The following is a 16,236-nucleotide window of genomic DNA, read 5'->3' as shown; positions in this document are numbered from 1 at the left end:
CTGAGTGACTCCAGCCAGGTCTCCTGAGCAACCAAATTGGCCCGGATGCTAGGGAGGGTAGAGTCACATGGGGTATACTCCTCACGGTCGTGATTAGTGGTTCTCGCTCTCAATGGGGTACGTGGCAAGTTGTGCGTGGATCGCGGAGAGTAGCATGAGCCTCCACATGCAGAGTCTCCGCAGTGTCATGCACAGCGAGCCACGTGATAAGATGCACGGATTGACGGTCTCAGAAGCGGAGGCAACTGAGACTTGTCCTCCGCCACCCGGATTGAGGTGAGTAACCGCACCACCACGAAGACCTACTATGTACTGGGAATTGGGCATTCCAAATTGGGAGAAAGGGGATAATATATATATATATATATATATATATATATATATATATATTGTTTTTCTGTAAAAATATCAAAAAATTCTTAAAGCAAGATAAATTTAAGTTAATTTTCTTACTTGATTTACTTGTTTATAGTCAAAACAAGTGAAAGATTTGCCAGTATTGAAAAAGTAATCCAAAGTATTTAGATTATGTTACTGATTTTGAGTAATCTAATGGAATATGTTACAAATTACATTTTACAGCATGTATTCTGTAATCTGCAGTGGAATACTTTTTAAAAGTAAACTTATATATATTAGTATAATAAAAATAATGCAAAACACAGTTTGATGGCTAGTAAGGAATATATATGGCCAGTAATTTTTTTTTTATTCACCTGCCATTTGCAGGTGTGGTGTAATATTATTATATTCTTAATTATACCCAGTTTGTTGTGCTTTTTATCTCCAAAACCTCCCAATGTTTGTTGCACATTACGTAAGTGTTTGTGTCTTAGAGTAGAATCATCTTATCTTTGTGGATACACGCTGGGGTTTACTGTTGTCAGAGTTTTGTTTAAAGGGACAGAGAGGCAGAAAACATGGACAGTGAGTGTCATAATTTCACATACTGCTTGAAAATCTCAGCAGCCATGCTCATCTCTAACACACTGTGCAGTATCAGCTTGCAGTATGTGGCCAGAAGATTTCTCCACCTGTTCAAGTCTTCCAGCCGACCCGCTCCACACTCAATCTCACCAACTGCAAAGACAAACAGAGAGAGGAGAGACAGACTGAAGCAGAGTGGTGGAGATTCAATAACACGGCAGTATAATTATGATACTTGAATCTTATAAATGAAATGCTTTCCTGAGGTGAGCTAAAGTTAACAAAATTTTCGCTCTGAAAACTGAACGCGCCTGTCATCGTCCTGCCTGGTCCTGAAGCCATCACTTAATAGAGAGCTTTCATAACAGAATTAGTGATGTGAAGAAAATCCAATAACTAAATTGCTTTTTATTACACGTTACCAGCAAAAACCTATATTGCATTTTTTTCAAGAGGTAAGAAATTTGTGCCAGAACAAATCGACAATTCACTGAAATATTTATAGAATTGATATGGTTTACTTCAGTCACTCTTGATTTCTAATCAAATACCCCAAAATCTGATGTTATCTCATATGCTTGTGTTTGTATTACAGCAACACGAGCAAGAGCTAATATTGATTTTAAGGTATATGTAGTGATTTTGTGCAGTATATCCCCACCATCATTTACATTTTTGTGCTTCTAATTAAAATTCTACTGGGTTTGTGTTGATACAGTTATCTCTTAATTTAGAACTACAACTTCTGTGAGATCTTAAATAATAATATATTTACAAATTATTTTGATAATGGGTTACCTGTTTGATTTATAAGCCTTGATTCAATTACGTTTCATAGGTCAGTTAGAAGGTGGGGAGCCATTAGATTAACTAACCTCAAACAAATACTGTTTTCTAATAGGGTACTTTGCCACTAATAAGGTGAGAATGAGGCTGATTGTTTTTCTGTACACAATCTTTACATTCTCTTGCGCCTAACATTGGCAGCAGTAGAGGCAGACTGCCATCTGTTGGTGAGATTCTATGCCGAGACAATTCCAATCTACATTTTTAAATGTGATGGTGTGATTTATATGTGATGTGTGCATATTAACTTTTGAAAAGGATAATGTGGGTACATTTAGTACATATAATGTATTGTGGAATATCAGGGCAGTGCAAAATGAGAAAAAAAACTGCCATTTTTAAAATCCTTCTTTTTTTTAAACTGTACCTGAATTCCTGAGAATCATTTTGTCATAGAGCACTGAAAACATTCAAATCTTTTTTTATGCTTTTTTTTTTTTTTTTTTTTTTTAAATAACAGTAAAATCTGAAGAACATTGTTATTAAATGTGTTCTAAAGAGCAATGATTCTCTAAACACTTTCAGCTCACTTTGGATCTGCTGAAGCCGCCAATCTCACCCCACTGCAGAGCACAGGACAAACAAGGACCCTTACAATTTAAATGAGGAGGAGAGATCCTTTGCTACTGTGGGTATCCAGCTCAGGGTTGGTGAAGACATGCTCCAAAACAAAAGAGAATAGAGCTTTCTAGAGTTTGGGATCAGGGGTGTACAGCAGCGGAGTGCCTGCAGATGCATCCTTCATCTGAAGCTGGTAATTATGATCTGTGAGAACATCACTCAGACACATGAAAGCCTTTATGAAAAACAACAAAAACACAGTGCCCAATCAACAACATAAACAAGTTCTGGTCTAAATTCTATTTTAATTCCTAAACAATACCTAAACAACCACTGCCTGACATCCTAATGTTCAAACAATGGGTAAGAAAAAGACACTTAATTCAATATATACACTCCTGGGCAAAAATAAAATGGGCCAAGCCCAAAATGGCAAAACATTAAGCTTTTAATGGTCTTAACCACAAATCATTGCCCAGGAAATTAGCAAGAATTGAACATTTGTTGTGGAGACCATTAAAAGCTTAATGTTTTGCCATTTTGGGCTTGGCCCATTGTTTTTGTCCAGGAGTGTATTCTATGAAGGCAAGTTTTAATATCCTTTGCAATTATGGTTCTCAAAAAATTATCTTGTTTAAAGGATGTGAAGATGGTTTTACTGGAAAAAAGACAAAATATTGATTAAGAATAGGCTGCTACTGTTTTGTTTCCATTACATCATGAATAGAAAATAAGTGACATCACTCTACTGAAAACATGGTCAATTTAAGGCAGACCAGCAAAAAAAAAAAAAAAATTTGTTCGCCAGAATCTTTTATTTGTTTTAATTTCAATTAGTGGGTTTTTCTGCTGTCAATGAGCCCTGGCATGGAGTGGGAATTCAATAAAGCACAAAGCAAGGGCCAAGGGCACTTCACAGGAAATTAAAGTCAAAACAAACAGAATTAAAACACTGGCACCAGCACACATGCTACTGCATTGTATGCAGAGAATATGCTCTGAAACTTCTACATGGAGTGGAATGTCTTGAACAGAAAGAGACGTGACCCTCACTTGTTCTCTTACGAGCTGCTCGACATGCGAGAGACAGCGGTGGCATTTCTCACAAAAAACTGGTTTCTCTGCTGGATGGCTGACTCCTAAAATAAAACACACACACACACACACAAACACATATCCATTAAACTGACCATTTGTCTCCTACACAGCGTGTAATTAACACTAAATGTATAGTTGTTATAGCTGCTTAAGGATAGCTGACATTAGGGATGTCATAAAATATTGATTATTGATTGGCATGTTATTTTATCGATATATTAAGCCGACATTTAAATTAGAAGAAAATTTGTGTGCTTTCCAACTCCCTCAGTTGGTCTGTTTAACAGTCTGGCGTAATAGTGTTGGAAGACCACAAGAGGGTGATATAACATTCCCTGAAGCTGGTCTCGGTCACGAAAGACACAGGTATCACACACACACAAACACAGGATGAGCTGATGCGGCGCAGCATATGGCAGTCCAAAGTTACGATGGTTTTTGTACTTTAAGAATGAACAAAATGACGATGATGAGTTTGCAGGTTAGTGTATCAAACTGGTGTAACTGCGCAAATTGAAGGAATAGAAATTGCGATGTTTATAATGCAATTTCTCTGTATGTAGCCTTGAATAGGTCTTTCATTCAAGCAGTCAAACCACAAACTGACATACTTGTAAATGAAAATACATTGTGTAGGCTATATGAAAGATTCATATACACAATATCATCCAGCGATGGCTAGAGTAAATAATCTTTGTCCTTTGACTATGATTGGGGTCAAATTTTGGTGGTGGTGGGGTGGCACGAGGTACCCACACAGACACCTCCCAATCCCAAAGGTAAACAACTTTGGGGGCGTGTTGAAGCGGGTTTCGCACAGGGCGTCATACAAGCTAGAACCGCCACTGGATTCCAAGACTAGCTGACACAAAATAGATCTAGAAAGTTGACATGTCTTGCAATGTGAAATGCTATACTCTATCTAAAATAAATTTAATCTCCATTTTTCAAATTGTTTTATAATTATTATTCATGAAGTTTCTTTTGAACTTATTATAATTGAGAGAATACATGGAACATTTGACTTTTAAAATGCACTTATGACACAGATATTTTTTTAGGACCATTTAAAATGCACCCAAAAGTGTGAAAAACAAAACAAAAAGAGTGATGATGACCATTTACAGCACATAAAATGTACACTTTCCATTATGCATTCATATAAATTTTAACCTAAAATCTTTGTTGATAAAAAAAAAAAAAAAAGTGAATAGACATGTCATGTATCAACTACCCATAAATCAAAACAGAACCTTCCCAATTGGACACTTTTTTATTTGGTACAACAATCCATGCTGCTTTGAACTTCCGATATGGACAACAAAATTGAATATGGACTGAAATATAAAGCATTTTTGGTGTAAAATATGTCGTATACAGAGCAGTATGTGGCATGAGAGCTGGGCTTTATACACACACACCCCAGACAGAATGAGGAGAGCATAATTACACTAAATAATAGAAACTGCAAGAAGGCCACAGCAGAGCTCTAACTGAAGTGGACTGATGAAAGCGTTGTTCCGAGCAGTGCTGCCAGTCTCTTGTGTAAAATATTCATTCATAATTACATGCACGTGGAGCTCCAGGGTGGACGTGCTCTAATGGTTCCCCCATCCCATGCAGTCGTGATGTCGTTGCAGCTAAATTACTCATTTTGAAACAGACATGAGTCCCAATTTTATGCTGAACACGCCTTTTTTTTCCCTTCACCTCGGGTCGCCATTGACATTAGAATTGCAGATTGAGCCAAGTTGCCACCTTGGCCAAAAATTTGCCGCCTGCACTGTCAGTTATTGATGAGGAGGCCAGAGGACAAAACGTCCATTCCTGAGCCTTCTCTATACCGCGGGATTGGAAGCCTCTTACCTACAGCAGTCTTAATGGACGTCAATATTTCACTGCATAAAGGTTAGAGGTGGAGAAATATGATTACCTTGTGCACTGCATGGAAACACAGGCCTAATAATAAGTCTAGACATTAGCGGTGAAACATCCACACAAGAGCGCAACCATTAAGCCCACTACAATCCATCACCAGCACCTACTTTTCCTAAAGACTAGCGATCAATCGCTTTCTATCACTTATTAAAATCCACTGGACATAACCCCAGGCCTTTGGCTGATATTTGAAATGTAATGTGGCAGATTTAAAGGACACAGTTCTCTGTGATGGATCATACAGCAATTCTGTAGGCTGTGAGTCTCGCATACCTAAAAATGCTGGTTTAATTAATCACCCAAGGGAAAAGGTCTGTGCTGGTTTATTAGCATTCTAAATGTGACGTCAGTCTTTTATGACAGAAGTTATGCTTTAATCAGAGACAGAGTGAAAGAGTAAGGTAGATGGCTCACCCTGGAGGTCACAGCTTCTCCAAATGTGTTAAGCTTCCACAGGATGCAGCTACACAGACAGCACAGAGCCTCAATTGTTAACTACAAGAATCACAGATTAGACAGATGAATCCTGTTGAATACATTTATAATCTAGAGGATCTGGTTCAGGCTAACAATGTTATTGTACACATTATACAATAAAAATAGTATATATAAAAGATACAGTAGGTTGTATTGTACTGTATTGACATTCAGGCTGTCGGTTGATTGTCAGTTGCCAGTGTGTTGTTTAGAGAGAATATAATTTATGACAGTCCAGTGTGAGATAATAAGATTAATAAAGTGCAGTGCTGATGTATATTGATCGTGATATATCAAGAGTTCAGAAGTCTGATTGCTTGGGTGAAGAAGCTGTCATGAATTCGGCTGGTGCAGGTCCTGATGCTACGATACCATCTGCCTGATGGTAGCAGTGAGAGCAGCCCATGGCTTGGGTGGCTGGAGTCTCTGATGATCCTCCGAGCTTTTTTCACACACCGCCTGGTATATATGTCCTGGAGGGAGGGAAGCTCACCTCCGATGATGTGTCTGGCAGTTGCACCACACTTTGCAGGGCTTTGCAGTTGTGGGCGGTGCTATTGCCGTACCAGGCAGTGATGCAGCCAGTCAGGATGCTCTCTACAGTGCTCGTGTAGAACCGTGTGAGGATGTGGCGGTTCATTCCAAACTTCCTCAGCCAACTCAGGAAGAAGAGGCGCTGATGAGCTTTCTTCACAATGGCCTCAGTGTGGATGGACCATGTGAGATCCTCAGTGATGTGGACATCGAGGAACTTCAAGCTGCTGACTCTCTTTACCGGTGCTCCATTGATGGTGATGGGACTGTGTTCTCTGTCTTTTCTCCTGAAGTCCACCACAAGCTCCTTTGTCTTGCTGATGTTGAGGGAGAGGTTGTGCTCCTGACACCAGCGTGTCAGAGTGTGCACCTCCTCTCTGTAGGCCGTTTCATCATTGTCAGTGATCAGACCTACCACCGTCGTATCATCAGCAAACTTAATGATGGCATTGGAGCAATGTGTTGCCACACAGTCATGCGTGTACAGGAGTGGGCTGAGAACACAGCCCTGTGGGGCTCCAGTGTTGAGGGTCAGTGATGAGATGTTGCTGCCCATTCTAACCACCTGGTGTCTGCTTGACAGGAAGTCCAGGAACCAGCTGCACAGTGAGCTGTTTAAGCCCAGAGCCCAGAGTTTCACATAAAACTTGGAGGGCACTATGGTGTTGAATGCTGAGCTGTAGTCTACAAATCGCATTCTCACATAAGTATTCCTTTTTTCCAGGTGGGAGAGAGCAGTGTGTATTGTAGATGCAATGGCATCATCAGTGGAGCGGTTGTTGCGGTAAGCAAACTGCAGTAGGTCCAGTGATGGAGGCAGCACAGAGCAGATGTAATCTCTGATTAGTCTCTTAAAGCTTTTGCTGATGATGGGGGTCAGAACAACAGGACGCCAGTCATTTAAGCAAGTCATTTTGGATTGCTTTGGTACAGGAACAATGGTGGACGTTTTAAAGCATGTGGGGACCACAGTCAAAGAGAGGGAAAGGTTGAAAATGTCCATAAAAACACCAGCCAGTTGGTTCACGCACGCTCTGATGACACGGCCCGGAAGGTTGGCTGGAAAGACGAGGAGTTCAGTCTTGGCTGGACTGAGTTGCAGGTGGTGTTCACGGTGGAGTTTTTATTCCCTTTAAAGTCCATGATGATATTAATTCCCTGCCACATGCTTCTAGAGTTGGTGGTGTTAAACTGTCCTTCAATCTTGTCCCTCTACTGGCGTTTGGCTGCTCTGATAGTTTTGCGGAGGGCATAACTGGCTTGTTTATGCTCCTCCGCGTTCCCGGAATTAAAAGCGGAGGTCCGCACATCAAGCGCAGCGCGAACATCGCTATTTATCCGTGGCTTCTGGTTGGGGTAGATTCGTATTGTTTTGGTCGGAACAGCATCCTCTACACACTTTCTGATGACATCTGTAGATCCGTATCATGTAGCTACGGGTCAGGAGCTTCAGTTAATGTTCACATCAGTTAATGTTCACATCAGCCATCAGAGTGGGGGAAAAAATGTGATCTCAGTGATTTGGACTGTGGCATGATTGTTGGTGCCAGATGGGCTGGTTTGAGTATTTCTGTAACAGCTGATCTCCTGGGAATTTCACGTACAACAGTCTCTAGAATTTACTTCGAATGGTGCCAAAAACAAAAAACATCCAGTGAGCGGCAGTTCTGCGGACAGAAACGCCTTTATGAAAGAGGTCAACAGAGAATGGCCAGACTGGTTCGAACAAACAAAGTCTACGGTAACTCAGAATACCACTCTGTACAATTGTGGTGAGAAGAATATCATTTCAGAATGCTATTCTGAGATGAGGGTTGGCGCTGTTTTTTTAGGCAGGTGGTTTTAATGTTGTGGCTGATGGGTGTATATTTAGACATTATCACAAAATTCAAAGTTTAGCATTTGTTTTTGTTTTTTCACTGTTTTGAAGTGTCAGTTTTTGCAATAATGTCACATTATGCTTACAGTCAAACCTGACCTGATGTTACAAAGAGAAGACATAAAATAATAATTTGGTACCAATCATTTATTTCAAACATAAAAAATGTAATAACTTAATGTAAATTAATAATAATGTCAAGAAAATTAATAGTAATAAACAGAAATGTACAGCAATGGACTGTGAAATTCAATTAGTGTATAAAACAGAAGACTCATACTTTGTTCTTTGTTCTCTGTGTGCATGCATGAGTATGTGTGGGCCTGCATGTGATTGTGTGTTTTGTGTTCTGTGTTCTGCCTTCTGGCTGTGTAAGTCTCACACATTTATTTCTGTGTGTGTGTGTGTGTGTGTGTGTGTGTGTGTGTGTGTGTGTGTTCGTTCTGCTCTGTGGCTGAATTATAGATTTAGATATATAAAAAAATAAAATAAAAAAAAACATTCTCTGTTATAGTCACCAGTTCATTTTTGTGTGCAGTGTGTTTTGCACTCTGCATGTTGCAAAGTCTCACCCCTTCATTTATGTGTGTTTTTCTTCTGCATTGTGACTGATTTATATTGTTTCTGACAAATTATTTAAAAAATTTGCTCTGTTTTTAGTCTTTCCAATTAATTTCCTATTGTCGGTCAATTTTGACTATGAACTGATAAGGTGTCACTTTTGTTTTTACGAACACGTAGACTTATCGAATCAAGTCCAAATTTTGAATGTGCGTTCACATAGCAAGTGGAGGAAAAGTCACTTAGTCTTGTACTGCTCAGATAAACAAAACCATTTTTATTATATCAGAAATACTGATTTCAGAATCAACAGAATAGGAAGGTTAAATCCACATATTTAAGTGTGTACACAATGACACGAACAACTAATTGCTAATGCAGTAATGTAATTAAAAGATTGGCTGTCCTGCAGTCTAGGGCAAACCCATACATTATGGTCTAGAGAGAGCTTGCTGTTTAAAAGCAGCAGCTTAATGAGTATGAACCAAACATGGTACCTCTGTTGACAACTAAAATTAACATTAATCTGGCTCAAAAATGTTTACAGCCGCATGACCCCAAAACATTGCATATGGTTAACATAAAACTATCACTGTCAACAATTGCAAGTTCAGGATTGACTCCTGCATTCCGTACACATACAAAATGCTAATTTAGAGGATTCACTCCCACACTTAAATATGGATGTCACTCCCAATACCTTGCAGTGTGTGCTCCAGAAACGTCATGGTTACTGGTGTAACCTCCGTTCCCTGATGGAGGGAACGAGACGTTGGTGTCGATGTAGTGACACTAGGGGTCACTCTTGGGAGCCCGAGACACCTCTGGTCTTTGATAAAAAGCCAATGAAAATTGGCGAGTGGTATTTGCATGCCACTCCCCCGAACATACGGGTAAAAGGAGCTGGTATGCAACCACTCATTCAGGTTTTACGCTGAGGAGCCGATATAGGGTCCGGCCATTTCAGCGGGTAGTTCAGCGTTGTGGCAGGAGGGACCAACGTCTCGTTCCCTCCATCAGGGAACGGAGGTTACACCAGTAACCATGACGTTCCCTATCTGTCACTCACTCGACGTTGGTGTCGATGTAGTGACACTAGGGGTCCCTATACAAAACGCCACAAGGCTGAACTGTGTTACGTGAACTGGCGGTGTGTGGTGGGCAGACTTACTGTGTGCCTCATAGCCAGCGCACCAGGTTGACACGTAACCTCCCCCAACATAGTTATGAGTGTCGAACGGCCCTTTTTGGGGACAAGGCGACTACCCAAAGATAGAGACGGGCTTAACCCAGTCATGGCCTCTTTTCCCCTTCTCTTTTTCCACTCCCTAAAAAAGAAGGGGGATTATCCGACTGGGCCGCCAGGTCTAGTCGGGGGGTGTCCCTCCCAAGGGGAGGACACCGCGGAGACCACACCTCGCCCCAAGAGGGGGGATATTTAAGTGGAAGAATACATCACATGGTCTTTCCAACCATGTGGAGAGCCTTCAAGGTAGATCCTGCCCAATGGGGGAGGAGGTACTACAACATGGAGACTGGGGCAGAGGGGCTCTGCCCAAGGAAGATGCAGTTTGCCAGCAGGGAAACGAGCTAGCGGAAGATATAGATCGCATGGGGTTAGCCTTACAGGGAACCGCCACATGCGGAGCACCTACCCCAGCACCGGGCTCTTAGATAGCACGTGTACTGGGCCGGCAGTGAGTTTCTCCGAAGACTCGACTGCCACAGGGCTCGGAGGAAATCAACCAGGGAACAACTTTTGTGAACACTACTGGGAATTAGCAGCGCACGTCTTCAGCTCAAAAGGAGGTGGGAGGCGCTATGTGCAAGCGATACACCTGGCCGGCTATCCCGGGCTTATCCGCTTGTGTTGCGTGCCACTACCTGGGACGAAACCGGTTCCACCCGGAGGTTGTAGAACCTTGCAAAGGTGTTGGGTGTTGCCCAGCCCACTGCTCTACAAATGTCTGTTAGAGAGGCACCTCTGGCCAGGGCCCAAGAAGCCGCTACACCCCTGGTAGAATGGGCCCGTAGCCCTACCGGGGGCGGCATGTCTTGGGCGAGATATGCCATAGATATGGCATCAACGAGCCAGTGGGCGATCCTCTGCTTGGAGACAGCGCTTCCTTTCCGCTGTGCACCGAAGCAGACAAAGAGCTGCTCAGAGAGTCTAAAGCTCTGCGTGCGATCCAAATAGATGCGCAAAGCGCGCACCGCAACACAGCAACGCCAGGGCTGGGTCTGCCTCCTCCTGGGGCAGCGCTTGCAGGTTCACCACCTGGTCCCTAAAAGGAGTGGTGGGAACCTTGGGCACATAGCCCGGTCGGGGTCTCAGGATCACGTGAGAATAACCCGGACCGAACTCTAGGCACGTTTCGCTGACAGAGAACGCTTGCAGGTCACCTACCCTCTTGATGGAAGTGAGCGCAGTCAGGAGGGCAGTCTTCAGGGAGAGTGCCTTCAGCTCGACTGACTGCAAAGGCTCAAAGGGGGCTCTCTGTAGGCCCTGAAGAACTATGGAGAGGTCCCATGAGGGAACAAAGAGCGGTCTGGAGGGATTCAGCCTCCTAGCGCCTCTTAGGAACCTGATGATCAGATCGTGCTTCCCTAAGGACTTACCATCAACTGCGTCGTGGTGTGCTGCTATGGCAGCAACGTACACCTTCAAGGTGGAAGGGGACAGCCTCCCTTCCAACCTCTCCTGCAGGAAGGAAAGCACTGATCCGACTGCGCATCTCTGGGGGTCTTCGTGTCGAGAAGAACACCACTTAGCGAACAGAGACCACTTCAAGGCATACAGGCGCCTCGTAGAGGGGGCCCTAGCCTGAGTGATCGTGTCTACCACCGCGGGTGGTAGGCCACCTAGGTCTTCCGCGTCCCATCCAGGGGCCAGACATGGAGATTCCAGAGGTCTGGGCGCGGGTGCCAGAGGGTGCCCTGTCCCTGAGAAAGAAGGTCCTTCCTCAGGGGAATTTGCCAGGGGGGAGCTGTCGCGAGGAGCGTGAGGTCCGAGAACCATGTCTGGGTGGGCCAGTAGGGCGCTACCAGGATGACCTGCTCCTCGTCCTCCCTGACTTTGCACAGTGTCTGTGCAAGTAGGCTCACTGGGGGAAACGCGTATTTGCGAATGCCAGGGGGCCAGCTGTGTGCCAATGCGTCTATGCCGAGAGGAGCCTCGGTGAGGGCGTACCAGAGCGGGCAGTGGGAGGATTCTTGGGAGGCGAACAGGTCCACCTGAGCCTGACCGAATCGACTCCAAATCAGCTGGACCACCTGGGGGTGGAGTCTCCACTCTCCCCTGCGGGGAACCTGCCGTGACAGCGCGTCCGCTGTAACGTTGAGGTTGCCCGGGATATGAGTGGCTCGCAGCGACTTGAGGTGCTGCTGACTCCGGAGGAGGAGACGGCGGGCGAGTTGTGACATACAGCGGGAGCGCAGACCGCCTTGGCGGTTGACATATGCTACCGCTGCCGTGCTGTCTGTCCGAACTAGCACGTGCTTGCCCTGGATCAACGGCCGGAACCTCCGCAGGGCGAGCAGAATTGCCAGTAACTCGAGGCAGTTGATGTGCCAACGCAGCCGCGGACCCGTCCAGAGGCCGGTGGCTGCGTACCCGTTGCAAACAGCACCCCAGCCCATCTTGGAGGCGTCTGTCGTGACCACGATGCACCTGGAGACCAGTTCTAGAGGAACACCTGCTCGTAGAAACGAGAGGTCGGTCCAAGGGCTGAAAAGACGGTGACAGACCGGTGTAATGGCCACGCGGTGTGTCCCGTGGCGCCATGCCCGTCTCGGGACTCGAGTCTGGAGCCAGTGCTGAAGCGGCCTCATATGCATCAACCCGAGCGGGGTGGCCACCGCCGAGGATGCCATATGCCCCAGGAGCCTCTGAAAAAGTTTCAGTGGAACCGCTGTTTTCTGTTTGAACGCCTTCAAACAGGCCAGCACCGACTGGGCGCGCTCGTTCGTAAGGCGCGCCGTCAGAGAGACAGAGTCCAACTCCAAACCGAGAAAAGAGATGCTCTGAACCGGGAGGAGCTTGCTCTTTTCCCAGTTGACCCGAAGCCCTAGTCGGCTGAGGTGCGAGAGCACCAGGTCCCTGTGTGCGCATAACACGTCTCGAGAGTGAGCTAAGATTAGCCAGTCGTCGAGATAATTGAGAATGCGAATGCCTACCTCCCTTAACGGGGCAAGGGCAGCCTCTGCGATCTTCGTAAAGACGCGAGGAGACAGGGACAGGCCGAAAGGGAGGACTTTGTACTGATACGCCAGACCCTCGAACGCGAACCGCAGGAAGGGTCTGTGTCGAGGAAGGATCGAGACGTGAAAGTACGCGTCCTTCAGGTCTACCGCCGCGAACCAATCCTGATGCCGGACGCTCGCTAAAATGCATCTTTGCGTCAGCATCTTGAACGGGAGTCTGTGTAAAGCCCGGTTCAGTACTCGCAGGTCCAAGATTGGCCGCAACCCACCGCCTTTCTTCGGTACGATGAAGTAGGGGCTGTAAAACCCTTTCTTCACCTCGGCTGGAGGGACAGGTTCTATCGCGCCCTTCCGTAGGAGGGTAGCGATTTCCGCGCGCAGAGTAACAGCGTTTTCGCCCTTGACGAAGGTGAAGTGAGTACCGCTGAACCTGGGCGGGCGCCTGGCGAACTGAATCGCGTCGCCGAGTCGGACGGTCCGGATCAACCACCGCGACGGATTGGGAAGTGCAAGCCATGCGTCCAAATTCCGTGCGAGGGGAACCAAGGGGACAACGTCGTCGGACGTACCGGCAGGTGGGGCGGAGCGCGAGGTGCCACAGCACGTCGTGGCCGTGCTGAGTCTAGGGACATCGAAGCACTTACCTGGCTCCTTGTGACCACCCCCGGAACAGCCTGGGACGGGGGAGGAAGAGGCCTGTCCTCGCGACCCGTGGAGGCTGTCACATCGGGGGTGGATTTGTGCCACAGCTGGGCGCTCAGGGGCGAAAAGGGCACCGCTGGAGCGCCAATCCTGCAAGATAAAGCCCGTGGACGGTAGTCGTGGTGACGACCGTACACAGCGGGTATGTGACCCAGGGAGGAAGGAAGCCGCTCTTTTGTTGAACTGTTGGGTACCGCAGCCACTTGGGCGTACGGCGAAATCAAACGAAAAGGCAACAAAAGATTTTCCACCCGGCCCTCCACCGGGGGATGGAGTGGTCTTTCTACCAGCTCCAGGTGAGTGGGTTCCCTCGTCCCTGGGTTGTCCGTCTCAGGGGCGCCTCGAAGACCTCCATGGGTTCTTCGGTGCCGGCTGAGAGACGGGTGGCGTCGGCTTCCTGCGGTGGGCTCCACGCCGGGGCCGGGCCGGAGGGGCGGGCTGCGGCGGAGCCGGTGCAGTCACCGCAGGGGGACACCCTTGGCGACGAGCAGACGGGGTGCGGGGTCTTGAGCCGCGCCGGGGCAGGATGTGCCGGATTGCCTCCGTCTGCTGCTTTACCGTCGAGAACTGCTGGGCAAAGTCCTCAACGGTGTCGCCAAATAGGCCCGCCTGGGAAATGGGGGCAGCAATGAACCGTGTCTTGTCGGCCTCGCCCATCTCGACCAGGTTGAGCCACAGGTGGCGCTCCTGGACCACTAGTGTGGCCATCGTCCGCCCAAGAGACCGCGCTGTAACCTTCGTCGCCCGGAGGGCGAGGTCGGTCGCCGAGCGCAGTTCCTGCATCAAATCTGGGGCAGAACTACCCTCGTGCAGTTCTTTCAGTGCCTTGGCTTGGTGGACCTGCAGGAGAGCCATGGCGTGCAGGGCAGAGGCGGCTTGTCCAGCAGCGCTGTAGGCCTTGGCCGTCAGGGACGACGTGAGCCTACAGGGCTTGGAGGGGAGCTTAGGGCGTCCACGCCAGGTGGCGGCGCTCTGCGGGCATAAGTGCACTGCGAGCGCCTTATCCACCGGGGGAATCGCCGTATAGCCCCTGGCCGCCCCGCCATCGAGGGTAGTGAGAGCGGGGGAACTGCGGAATCGGGTTCGGGCAGTAAAAGGTGCCTCCCACGACTTCGTCAGCTCCTCATGCACCTCCGGGAAGAATGGCACTGGAGCGGGGCGCGGCCGGTCTGAGCGGCGCCGCGAGCCCAGAAACCAATCATCAAGCCGCGATGGTTCAGGGGAGAGCGGAGGGTTCCACTCTAGCCCGACGCTCGCGGCCGCCCGGGAAAGCATGTCCGTCATTTCGGCATCGGCCTGTAACTGGGCGACCATCCCCGAAGGGGGAAGCCCAGCTGAGGCTTCTGCGTCCGACTGGACAAGCCCGCTCTCCGACGCTGCGCTCGAAAGCTCATCATCTTCGCGGGCCTCGAACGAGAAGCCAGACTCGCCGTGCGACGAGCCGGCGAACTCATCCGGAAGCCCGATTGGGGCAGACAAGCGTGCTGGGGAATGGGAGGTCCGCGGGGGGATACCCGGCGGAGGCGATCCCATTGAGGTCCCCAAATCGCCCCCAGCGCCAGCCGCGCTGACCTCAAACCCGTAGGTAGGAGGACCAAGGCGGGGAGCCGCTGGGGTGGCTTGCTTTCTTACAAAAGCAAGCCGCGACCGCAACGTTGCCATGGTCATGTTCTCGCAGTGAGAACATGAGCCATTCATAAACGCTGCCTCCGTGTGGGTCGCGCCCAGACACGAAAGACAGCGATCATGACCATCCGAAGTTGAGAGAAATCGACCGCAACCAGGAATAACACACGAACGGAAAGGCATCTTTAAAAAGACGCGTCTTTAAAAAGACGTTCCGTGTGTGCGCTCTTTTAGAGAAATATATACTCTTTTAGAGGGGAAAAATGCTCTTTCAGAAAATATACTCTCTAGTTTTTCTGCCGAAGCGCCCAGGGGCGTTCTCTGCAGTGCACCAGTGCAGAGGAGGGAGAAGCCGCTGAAATGCGCCGTCAGATCCAGCAGAGGTGAATGAACAGTGCTATTCAGCTCAATGAGCATGACCGTTCGGCTCCGAAGAGAAAATCTGAATGAGTGGTTGCATACCAGCTCCTTTTATACCCGTATGTTCGGGGGAGTGGCATGCAAATACCACTCGACAATTTTCATTGGCTTTTTATCAAAGACCAGAGGTGTCTCGGGCTCCCAAGAGTGACCCCTAGTGTCACTACATCGACACCAACGTCGAGTGAGTGACAGATAGGGAACTGGTGTTTGTCATTGCATTTACAAAATTTAGGCTTACTTGTTGAACACAGTAAGTTTCTTTAGTGTGGACAGAATTTCCACAGTGTAGTCCTCGTTTCCAGTGAAACAACCATCCTGTAGATGAAAAGAAAAGCTTTTAGTTAGACCTCATTCTGATGTGTAGGTTATAGTTGCTATAACACCACTATAAATAAACTTGTTTTTTATGGATGTCAATATGTCATGCAAAAAGACAAGATCAAGATAAAATTAACGTATAT

At 47.2% G+C, this 16,236-nt stretch overlaps 1 pseudogene; it reads right to left on the bottom strand.

Annotated features, from left to right (window-relative positions):
* Window positions 1-16,236, bottom strand: part of LOC127447587 (cohesin subunit SA-2-like) — a 36,084-nt pseudogene that overhangs the window by 8,964 nt on the left and 10,884 nt on the right.

This window comes from Myxocyprinus asiaticus, chromosome 10, assembly GCF_019703515.2.
Source record: "Myxocyprinus asiaticus isolate MX2 ecotype Aquarium Trade chromosome 10, UBuf_Myxa_2, whole genome shotgun sequence".
NCBI lineage: Eukaryota > Metazoa > Chordata > Actinopteri > Cypriniformes > Catostomidae > Myxocyprinus > Myxocyprinus asiaticus.
This window is presented reverse-complemented; position numbering and strand designations above follow the sequence as displayed.